Below are 12,187 nucleotides of genomic sequence, written 5' to 3'. Positions count from 1 at the left end.
GGGAAAATAATTTCACCTCTGGTACATCTGGATTTGGATATTTTTAAATGATAATATATATAACAAAGTACATCACAGCTGTTGTTATGGTCAGCACCTTCCCACGCTTGCAAAAGTTTGTGAAAAAAATACAAATTCCTTTGCAGTGACTAGTTAAAATATGGCTTGGATCTCGGAATATAGATTTTTGAATTCTAAGAGAAGCAAATGGAAGATTAAGAAAAACAGCAAAAAGGAGGGCACAGAAGAGAGGGGTCCTGTACTCCCTTAATTAATAACCAGGAGAACCAATTTGCACACAGTAATCAAAGTGATGGTGAACAGTGACTCTTGCCTACACTCCCTCAAATGTGAGAATTCTTGCTCTTAAAAGGCACATAATATTCACATATAATATTGCTCACTAATATTTAGATACAATTGCTGATTAAAAGCCCCTCATGGGTAGAAAGCCTATGACCTAAGGGAACCACAAATTATGGACTGGGTAAAACAAAGATATAAGCTCTTGCAAATAAGCTAATGGAAGAGAGGCAGCAAAGGGGAGCTGGGAAGCCAACAAAATTCACATGATGAAGATAGCTGGCATTTAGCCAAAAGTGAAAACTATAAATATTAATCAGATGAGAATCAGTGTCACTTTACTGCAAGAATGTTCTGTAATTAAAAGGGTGGGTATTGTGTTGTGCATGTTAGCACAATTGCTGCCAATAATATCAGATGCCAGAAGCTCCTAAGTGCTGAAGAAAACAGATTCCTAGAGATGTCACCTACCAGAAAGTTTACTACATACACATGAGCCATTTATGTCAAATTCAAATGATACTACAAAATAAAGGGGGAAGAAATATCAGAGCTTCAAGATTATACTTCTATCTTTAAAAGAAAACAAAAGATAAGGAAAGGAAATATTTGTTAGACACCTTTTTTTTTAAGATTTTATTTATTTATTTGATAGAGATAGATCACAAGTAGGCAGAGAGGCAGGCAGAGAGAGAGAGAGAGGGAAGCAGGCTCCCTGCTGAGCAGAGAGCCCGATGCGGGACTCGATCCCAGGACCCTGAGATCATGACCTGAGCCAAAGGCAGTGGCTTAACCCACTGAGCGACCCAGGTGCCCCATGTTGGACGCCTTTTATTTGCCTGGCATTACTAGACATTTTCCATAGGTCATGTCATTTAATCCTTACCTCAACCCTGCAGTAAAGGTGTCCTCATAATCACATTTCAAAGATGCATCAGTTCCAAAATTGACTCTGCTCTCCAGGGTGCAACTCTGGGTCTGTCTCAGGTAGAGCAGAAGTGAAATGTCCCTGACATTGGTGACGTGACCAGATCATGAGATTAAGGTGCTTGATAGATTATCCACATGAGCAGTGAGTCTTCCAGGGAGCCGATGACCCTTGGTGTGGATGGGAAGTCTTAGAGGAAGGTACCGAAGCCCTCATTTGGGGAAGTCAGCAGAAACTCTACTTAATGGTCAGGTGCATAAACAATGAATCCTAGAACCTGAAAAAATAAAAGAAAAGAAAAAGAAAAGAAACATACAGAGTCCCAAAGGACAGGAGGTTATTGGAGATCAGAGAAGTAGTGGTTGAAAGAGACTGAGGGGGATCAAAGTATATTGTTCCCTTCTTTCCTTTGTGCCTGGACACAGATGAGGAAGGGTGAAGACATCCATCGCAGCAGGGAGCAAAAGCAGACATCTTTTCAAAGGAAAACAAGGTTTTACTTAGGTCAGAAGTGGAGGGCTCTTTGAAAGAAGAGGCCAAGAATGTAGAGGTTAGTTTCTTGTCTCTCCCTTGTCTACAGTCTAAAATCCAAATACTTAAAGTCCTTGAAGCCCTTCATGAGATGATCTAGTCCAGTGGTGCCCTGGTAAATGTTTAACAACCAGCTCTCTGAGAGGATAAAGCCCTGATTTGTAGCATCTGCCAATATCCCTGGTGTAAATACTCCCACCATGATGGACTTCAGCTTCTGAGGTGACATTAGTGAGTGCAGAGTTTGCAAAATGGGTGCACAATCGGCTCTGATGAACCAGTGCAACTTGACTCCAACATACCATTGTCCTTCTCTGTTTCATGTTCCCCTGTCACTTCTTCCCACTCTGTATTCTTTTCAAAGGTAGGGTTGCTAACTTGGGCAACTATACAGGGCACAACTCTGGCAGAACCATGTTCATCACAGTCATCACTATAATATAACAGCTTTCCTTGAGATCGCAGGTAAGTATAGAGAACAGGAGACTGTCCCCAATTTCACAGAGGCATCACTAGGTTGGCATGCTGCTCAAAGACCACATAGTGGGAATCCATCCTACAGGCACCTTTTTCTTTAGCTCATAGAGTTTAAAAATGTTTGTTTTTTAAAAACTAATTTGCCATTCCTCTATCGATGGACACTTGGGCTGCTTCCATTATTTGGCTACTGTAAGTAATGCTGTAATAAACATGGCTTGGGGGAGTGTATCCCTCTGAATTAGTGTTTCTGTATGGAATGGATAAAGAAGATGTGGTATATGGTATAAACAGTGGAGTATCATTTGGCCATTAAAAAAAATGAAATCCTGCTGTTTGCAATAAATAGGTGGCGCTAGAGAGTATAATGGTAAGGGAAATAAATCAGAGAAAGACAAATACCATATGATTTCACTCATCTGTGGACCTTAAGAAACAAAACAAATGGCCAAAAGAAAAAAGAGAGAGGCAAACCAAGAAACAGACTCTTAAGTATAAAAAAACAAAGTGATGTTTACCAGAGGGGAGGTGGGTTGGAGGATGGATGAAATAAGAGGTGGGGATTAAAGAGAGCACTCACTGATGAGCACTGGCTGTTGTATGGAAGTGTTGAATCACTGTATTGTATACCTGGAACTAATATTACACTGTATGTTAACTAGGCTGGATTAGAATTTAAAAAAAAAACTTAATGAAAGATAAAAATAAAAACTAGCTTGCCAAAATTTAAAAATAAGAAAACAAACCCCAAATCTCTGGATTTTCTTGGGAAAATCAGAGCAGGCTGCATTATGAACAAATGAAAAATGCCTCTGCCTACAAAACCTAGTCATACAAAAGATGTCAGATCCTTCAGCCCACCCTAGCTGATATTTTATACTTAGCATTTTTATCCTGGTATCCTGGAGTTCATGTTATCTGTTCTCCATTTTCCTCTGAAAGCACTCCTCTACCATCCCTCGGTTTCTAGAACAATCTTTCCACCTCAGGGCCCCGCACCTGCCATTCTTCTTCCTGAAATACTCCACTACATTCCCCCTTCACTGTGCCAGCTCCCACTCTTTCTTCCATTCCAACCAGCTCTAAGTGAGACTCCCAAGTCGCCTTCAGCCTGCTTTTACCCATACCACGCAACACAGAGCACACAGAGTGGTCTTTTTAAAATGCAAATCAATTCATGGCACAGAGTCATTCTAATGAGACACAAACTCCTTAAAATGGTCCTTAAAGGACTATGTTATCTGGACACTCTACCTATTCTTCAGTCACACTGTTTCCCTTTCTCTTTCACACACACCGCAGTCATACTCTTGCTGCCTGGAATGTTCTTTACCACATACCCATAGATACCTTCGCCTCATTCAGGTCTCAGCATGAATCAACTATACATCTTCAGACAGGCCTTCCCTGGACATCCACAGTGTAGCACAGCAGCTCTCGTACCTACCACCCTCCTTCAACAACTCTCTAGCATATCCCTTTGTGACATATCTTAGATAATCCCCCAGACCTCCACATCAGAATTCCTGGTGGGGTGGGGGGCTGTCATACTATGCTTTTATTAAGCTACCTCTGATGTGCTCCAATTTGGGGAGATCCCATCCATGATCTAATGGAAAGAATAAGAATAGAACATCATGCATGTTAAGGAATGTTGTGGTCCATCTTTAGTGTGTTGCTCCTTCTGGGTTACTGTAGTTCAGCTCAGTCCTGATCAAACCATACCAAAAACCCAGCCTAATTTGTGGCAGTAAATTATTACCATTTCCTTGCCTGTTCTGTGATACCCAAAAACCGCTATAAACAAAATTATAGAGAATCTGTTAGAAACAAATCCAAAAGTCTCTCTAACCCCTTTGAAGAAGTGATGAAGTGAAGGATTATTGCCTAGCGGTGACCGCGGCAAATGAATAGGATGGGGAAAAGGCAGACATGTTAAAAAGAAAGCTGGAGATGCTGTGAGCACCTAAAAATCGCTGGGACAATGTCTGATGTCATGAAGAATTATAAGATTAAAATCTTACTTGATGGTTATGAAAATACAAAGGCTAGAGGGGAAGAAATGGAACATGGTGGTAAGATCAGCCAAGTTCGGTAGATCCTGTAAGTGGTGGGATGGTTTTCTAGTCGGGTTGAATCGGGGAAGCATGGAGAAGTGATTGTGAGTTGGAGCAATATTGAAGCCACTGGGGATGTCATTTTTATGGTATCCTTCCAAAATTAACCCTTACATAAGAAAAAAAAAATGTCCCAAGCCAGATCTGAAAACCCACAACCAATAACTAGAAAGGCAATTCAGTTGCATTCCAATTAATGGAAATGCGATTCAGTGTTAGAATTGTTCAGAACAATGATAGGAAGAGATACTGCTCTTTTCTGAAACAGCCCTCATCTCCCTAGCTGGACAGAATCTCCCCTTGGACCTTCCCTCTTTTTCTGTAAATTACAGTTACTTATAAATATATGTACTTTCCCTCCTGCACTGTAAGTTCCTTTAGGGCAACATAATATCAAGGGCCAATAACCAAAGTACTGGAGGCAGAGATGCCTGCATTCAGGTCCTGGGGTGGCCACTTGCCAACTGTATGTCTTTCTGCAAATTATTTGATCTCTCTAAGTGTTAGTTCCCTCATCTCTAAAATGGTAGTAATCATTTAAGAAATTTAATAATAGCTAACATTTATAAATGCTTCTGTGCCGGGTACATGCTAAGTATTGTAAGGGTTCTAGTTAGCCCCGGTAAGAACCCTCTGAGGTAGCTACAGTTACTCTCCCTATTTTCTAGAGGAGGCAAACTGAGGCATGAGAATATTAAGTAACTTGCTCAGAGTCACACAGCCAATAGGTGATTGAGGTGGCATTTAAACCCAATGCATTGAAAATTAGAATGAAGTAATGCTTGTAAAGGGCTCAGAGCAGTAGCTGTATGCCTACAGTGAGCTTTTCCAGGGATTCCTCACACCCCTTCCCATCTGTGCCATTTAGCAGTTAGCAACCCTAAACCACTTTATGCTCCAATCCTATAATGTTTGTTGCTGAAGAATGGTGTGGGGGAAGGGGAATACAGGAATAATCTATAAAGTAACTCACTGCTTCTGAAGTTAATCACCACCCAACTGAGAGCTTCAAGGAAGAACTGTTTTCCTGGAATATTTCCAAATCTGCCATCTTCAAAGGGAAAAAATAAATCTCGATCCCTGAGCCAAGCTTGAACACCTATAGTCAGGCTTGAAAGTGCAATTTAAAAAACAACTTAAAAAATCCCTTGTGTAAAATATAGATGATACTGCCAAAGAAAGAAAAATGGGTTGAACAAAGCAGGTTTCCAAGCCTGAACCAACTTAGCATGATTTCTGAACTAAGCAGGTACTGGATTTTATGCATGGCTACACTGACCCCTGACCAAGTTGCATTTTTATTCTGAATTCCTCTACGGAGCAGTGCAGCTGAGCTAGCTGTCAGAAGTCATACCCAGATGTGGGATATAATAAATCCTTAGAGAGAGACTTTTTTCTTTTCTTCCCTAAACCCACCACAACAATTTCCATATCTCATTTCATCTTACACCTTTAGACTTTCTGAACCTAGGGAGTTCTGACATGGAGACAAAATTTTTTTTTAATCCCTGGGAAGTAGTCATTTAATTTGTGATAAAATTATAGTATCCTTCTCCTGCTTTGGGTTCCTTCCTTTTGTGCTATACGCTTCCAAGAACCCAGATCATAGATATTTGAAAGAAGGAAACATTTATGTGACATCAATAATCCCACATATGGTCCCTTCTTTAATGGCTGCAATCTGGTTCATGTTCCATCCTCCAAATTGCTTGTGCCCACCAAGATTCTCTTTTATATCCTGTCCATTGCAGGTCAGGTCTAGCCCTCCCCTCTCCCAGGAGCCTGCATGTTGCTAGGTGGTCCCAAGCTAGAAAATGAAAGACATTACCCAACCACTTTGGAGAGTCATCAAGGTTCCCTTTCATGAGGCCAGGGAACAGGCTTGCCCATCCTGACTCTCAAGAGGCTCTGGTAGGGCACCTGAGTGGCTCCATCCCTTAAGCATCTGCCTTCCACTCCGGTAATGATCCTGGGGTCCTGGGATCAAGCCTCATACCAGGCTTCCTGCTCAATAGGGAGTGGGGAGTCTGCTTCTCCCTCTCTCTCTCCCTCTCCCTCTACCCCTGCCCCTGTTGGTGTGCACTCTCTTTCACAAATAAATAAAGAAATAAATCTTTAAAAAATAAATAAATAAAAGAGGCTCACTGGTAAAGCTGTCATCTTTAAAGCCACCTGAGAATAAATAGGAGGGACAAAAAAAAAAAAAAATCTTTGAAAAGAAAATAGAATTTCATTTACCCAAAATGTTAGTCTCATTATAACCTTCAGTTGGAGCCCAGGGATGTTTGGAAGGTCTAAGAAGTAAAAGAGAACCAAGAACTAAAACAGATGTTATGTATATTTAATAAAATTATATTTGTAATTTATGTAAGTTGTAACATAATACAATTTTATATAAATATATTATAAAATATATGTAACAAAGATGTAACAAAGATTGTCACACTATAAAAATACCTTTTAACCCTCAGTTGGGGATGCAAGGTGTTCCAGGCTGTCTCCCTCCATCGCTCCATCCCCCTTTTCCTTCTTTCTTCTACTTCTACTTACTTCTACTTCTACTTGCTCTCTAGAGGCATAGATAAATGCATTTGATTACTCAAAAGAGCCAGTGACAAGTTATTTTATCTTCAAAAGTTAGTATACCTGAAGGCATTGCCAGGGAAACACATGTTCCTTGGCCTCCAAGTTGACCAGTAATGTGACATTCCCTGGTACTGTGATGCTTTCATGCTTTTTCAAACGGTTATTCCTTAAACATTTAACATTTTCACAGTCAGGTGCATCTACATTGTCTTTAAATATATAAATACCCTTTTTAAAATATAGACCATTTCTTCTTAAGGAACAGCCCTGGTTTTGCTTGTACGTTTTGGAAAGTCAAGTTCTTGCTTCAAATGTGCCTTCATCTACTCTGCAAAACAGAAGTCCTGAAGGTACCCAAACCCAGTCTCCTTAGACAGCAATCTGGGAAATGAGAGTGTTCATACTAGAGCCCGCTTCTGAGGAAACTTGACCCCTTCCCAAGTGGGTTAGCCATATTTTCCTTTTATCACTATCCGTGACAAGTACTAATATATATACCTTTTTCTCCCTCTTGTTGCATTTTCACAGAGTTTAGTTTGCTTTATGGAATGTATAGCAAACAGCCCAGTGGGTCTGCCCTCCTTTGAGGCTCTGGTAATCTGTAGGATAGTTGTAGTTGGGAGTGGAAGGGAATCTGGTCTTAGTGCAGGAGACATTTGCTCTTCTGTCTGCCCAGCAATCATTCCTGCTTCCTCCATGAGAGTTTGCTGATATTCCTTTGGGGAAATGCTCATTCTCTGCTCTTTGTTCATATACCCCATGGGGCATGTGTCCCAGATCCAGCACAATAACAGGTTAAGAGAAGACCTAGTGGCTCCAGCCAGACCAGGGAGAGCCGGGATGTCTGCATGCACCGGAAGGATAAGGGAACTTGCTCTCCACGGGGTTTGCTAAACCAATAGAAGGGAACCCTGCAGCTCCTTTTGGCCATTTCTTGCTCTTGAATGACAAGAGTACGAAGCGGCAGGGAGGGGGCAGAGCAAGAAAGAGAGTTTCCTGAGGATGTGACTTCACAACTGAACCACCCATGCCTAAAGCCAGACGGGCTCCTGAATTTTCAGTTTCCTGAGCAAATATCTTCCCCTCTTTGCTTAAGTTGGGTTTTCTATCCTTTGCAATGGAAAAAGTCCTGATTAACAAAGCAAGCTCTATGATCAATCTCCCCCTCAAATAAATAACAACAATAACAAGATCTCACCAGGATTAGGAAATGGGCTCTTTCTTGGAGCACAGATCATAGTCCATCTCGGGACTGGGATTAAGATCGGGAGGACTCTAATTTGGAAAGAAAATGAAGACAGAACCAAAGTGTTTGAACTCATTTTATTAACACAAAGAGTATTTAATTCTTTACCAAATATTTATTGAGCACCAGATGCATTGCTGGACAAGTCAGTGTGAAAGACCCCTCCCCTAGAAGATAGATAGAATAACTAACCGCTTGTTTGCTTTTCTGTAAACCGCTGGCTTTTAGGTATAGACCAGGTTATTAATTAGGTTATTAATTGCTTATTAATCGCTCTTTTGCTCTTCTGTAACCGTTTGGCTTATAGAAATAATAGAGACGCCATGATGGCATTCCTACCTTCCCCCTTCTTGTTCCCCTTTCCCGCCTCTCTCCTCCCGCGCGCGGGCCCTCAAAACCAATCAGCTTGTTCCCCCTTCCCGCCTCTCTTTTTGCGCGCGCGCGGTCCCCAAGGGCAATCAGCAAACTCCAAGTATGCCTTTTTCAAAAGTTCTAACTGTCAACCAATCAGTTGCGCCCCACCCAAAACTTGTTTGTACCTGTCTATAAAAACCCGGCACCACCCCTGCCGGGTGTGCTCAGCTAGCAGGAGCCGCTGACCACCCGCAGGCGCCTGCGTAACAATAAAGAACCTCTTGCTGATTGCATCCAGTGGCAGTGTTGGATTCTTGGGTAAGGGGATCCGCGGGTCTTTCAAGTGCACAGGGCACCGGGACACAGCCCCTGAGCAAGAGGCAAGGTCGGACCTTAGCTCATACTTTAGTGGAGAAAAACAGAAAATGAACAAGGAAGTGCTACATCATGCGGAGGCCTCTGTTTTGAAGAAAAATAAACTGGGAGAAGGAGGAGGGTAGGGAGTGGGGGATGGGCCAAGAAAGAGAGATCCCTCATCTAAGTCAAAAGCAGAAGCAAGGGCGCCTGGGTGGCTCAGAGGGTTAAGCCGCTGCCTTCGGTTCAGGTCATGATCTCAGGGTCCTGGGATCGAGTCCTGCATCGGGCTCTCTGCTCAGCAGGGAGCCTGCTCCCTCCTCTCTCTCTCTCTCTCTCTGCCTGCCTCTCTGCCTACTTGTGTTCTCTGTCTGTCAAATAAATAAATAAATAAGCAGAAGCAAAAGGTAGTGATGCAGTTCTCTGAGGAAGAAGACAGAGCTCCCTCTCTCAGGAAGAGAGCAAAAATCCCAAGGTGAAAAGGCTCAGGGCAGAGCCATGGAACAGCTAGAAAGGACCCACAGGAGCTAAAGTCAGAGTTAGAATGGAGGCCAGATCTCAAAGGACCCCCTAGACATTGTAAGGACTTTCCTTTGGCTCTGAGTGAGCTGGGAGAGTGTTTTGCAAAGAGGAGAGTTGTCACCTCCTGTCATTTAAAGCATGGCTTTAGCTGCTGTGTGGAAAATAGGTAGTAACAGGGGTAGGGAGCTGGGGGTGGGGGAGGTCAGAAGCCGGGAGATGCTGTCCTAATTCCACCCAAGCTCTCCGATGGAAATAGCATAACACCTCTAAATCCAAACAGTCTGCCAGAAGATGAAGAACCGGGGATTAGAAAACTATTTTCAAATAGCCTTGCAGAGAATGAGTTCAAAACCTTAGCACATAAATAATTATGATTTTAGTCCCTCATAGTTCTAGACCAGTGGTTCTCAAACAAGGACCCGTTTATTCCTCCAGGATACATCTGGCAATGTCTGGAGACCTTGATGGTTGTCACAAATTTGGAAGGGGGGCATGCTCCAGGAGCCTTGCGGGTAGAGGCCAGGGAGGCCACTAAACTTCCACAATGCTCAACACAGCCCCACACAACAATGAGCCGAGCCGTCCAGCCTTACATAGCAATAGTGCTGAGGTGGAGACACCCTGGTTTAAGGAGTGTAAAGATTCATCGTTCTCAGGTTTTGTGTTAGTGACTCTTAAACTTGCCCTAAATATGAAATCCGGGAAGCACAGACTGAGTTGGGTTATTTGCCCCTTGGGCTAATCACTTGAAAGACAAAAGCTATCATCGCTGTTTTCCACTGAAGAACAGCTTATTGAAAAAGAAAATAATAAAGAGAGGCCTGAGCTCTCCCGTAGATCCTTAGGAAAAGACGGGACCTAAGAATATTCCTCAGTTTGTAACAGGAAGAAGACTTAATTTTTTTTTTCCATATAAAATGTCATTTCAGGGAAACAAAAGTACCTGGCACAGATTTCGCTTTGGGGAGGAAAATGCCTTTGAAAACCCAACGAGTTGTATAATTAAGTGATAATGAATGCAGAGCTGTACTTTGTATTCCATTCCAGCACAGTGGAGTTGAATCTGAGCTTGAAAAGCTAAATCCCTCAGCGCACTGGTCCCTCATCAAGTGAAGTGCAAATCAGGGCCTTTAACTGCTACAGAAGGGGTGTTTCCAAAAAAAAAAAAAAAAAAAAAAAAGTGTGAAATACAAATATTATGTTTTCAAACTGCTTGCTTTCTAATGATATGCTAAGTTGTAGATGCAAACCATGTTTAATAGAAAGAAATGTTTCCTTGGAACAGGAAAGCAAGCTACCATATGTAACGTTTTATGCAAAATGGAACGATAATCTAATTTTTAAAAAGAAAGGAGGGCTATTAATTTCCAGTTTATAAGGGCAGTAGGAATGCTTTCTGGATTTTTAACTCGCCAACAATTCCACTTAGAGGAAGGCTGAATAATATTTTTCCTCGTGCTCTGGAGAACATCATGGGTAAGAAAGATGTAGAATAGGTATGGATGTCAGATTAAGTTTTTCGCTTTGTTATAAAGATTATTAGTCTTTGGAAAGTTTGTCTTAACAAGAGTTGAGGAAACTTTTAAAAAATTACAGCAACAAACAGAGGACCTGCAACCATAAGAAATTCCTAAGTTGACAAGTTGTTTAAAATGTTATTATGATAATTAAAAGACGTAATGTGACCAACCTACGGACAGACCATCCTTCAAAGAAGCCACAAGCGTTTGATGTTTTTATCTTGACATTTAAAAATAAACCGAAAGCGAAAGAGATGGAAATGTGTTCATTTGTTTTACCAATTGGTATTTTTCAAAAAACGACTAACACAAAAATTCCACATACAAAGAATTTAGGAGGTAAGCCCAACGGGAAGCCAAATAGACAGCCTAATAGATGTTCAAGTTCAAGTAGCCTGTTGATGAATTGGTAGGCTTAAATGGCTGAAGAGAAACAGGGCTCTAGTATTGGAGGGTAAATGGATGACAAAAGCAGTGGGTATTCTACTTATCGATTAAACACCAACTTGTATCTACCTGTTTTTATCAGAAGCACGGGTTCTCACCTAGCTCTGACCACAGACGTGTGCCATGGCACAACATCCCTTTTCAAGAGAACCTACCAGCATGGGGCTACTCAGGGAACCACCATGGAAGCCCAGGACAGCAGTCAGACAAGGCTGCCCTTCTGTCTATTCCTGTCCAGGGATAACATGATCACAGAAGGAAGAAGTTGGGGCAAACCAGTCTAGTGACACAGTAAGACAGACCCAAAACGTGTTTCTCTTTTGTAGTTATACACGCATCCAAAACTGTCTGCTTAAGAACTTTCTGGGTAAGACAGACAAGCAGCTTCTTCTGCTGGCCCTGGTCAAACCAGTAGAATTAACTAACCATGGAGTTGCATGTCCGCATGGCCCTGCCTTCACTGCAAGTCAGCAACCCCAAACCAGCAAAGCTATGGACTGGGAAGCTTGCAGCCTGCAGCCCAGGTGGCTCGCCCATGAGATTTTGGCAGAAGTCGTCAAGGCTACAGCAGCAAGGGCAGGGTGGGAAGGAGGCCTCTAGGATGCCTTTGCCAATGTCAAATATGGAATGTTAGTTAGCCTGCTTGAAGTTCAAGAATGACATGATCCACCTGATGGAGGACCTACAAATTAAATAGACCATTTCAGGTGAATGGTTGGAGTCAGATGAACTAAAACTTTTTTCTGATTTTTTTTTCTGATTAAAAGATACCTACAGGGGGGCTCCTGGGTGGTTCAGTCAG

This window comes from Mustela nivalis, assembly GCF_964662115.1.
Source record: "Mustela nivalis genome assembly, chromosome: 7".
Classification (NCBI taxonomy): Eukaryota; Metazoa; Chordata; class Mammalia; order Carnivora; family Mustelidae; genus Mustela; species Mustela nivalis.
This window is presented reverse-complemented; position numbering follows the sequence as displayed.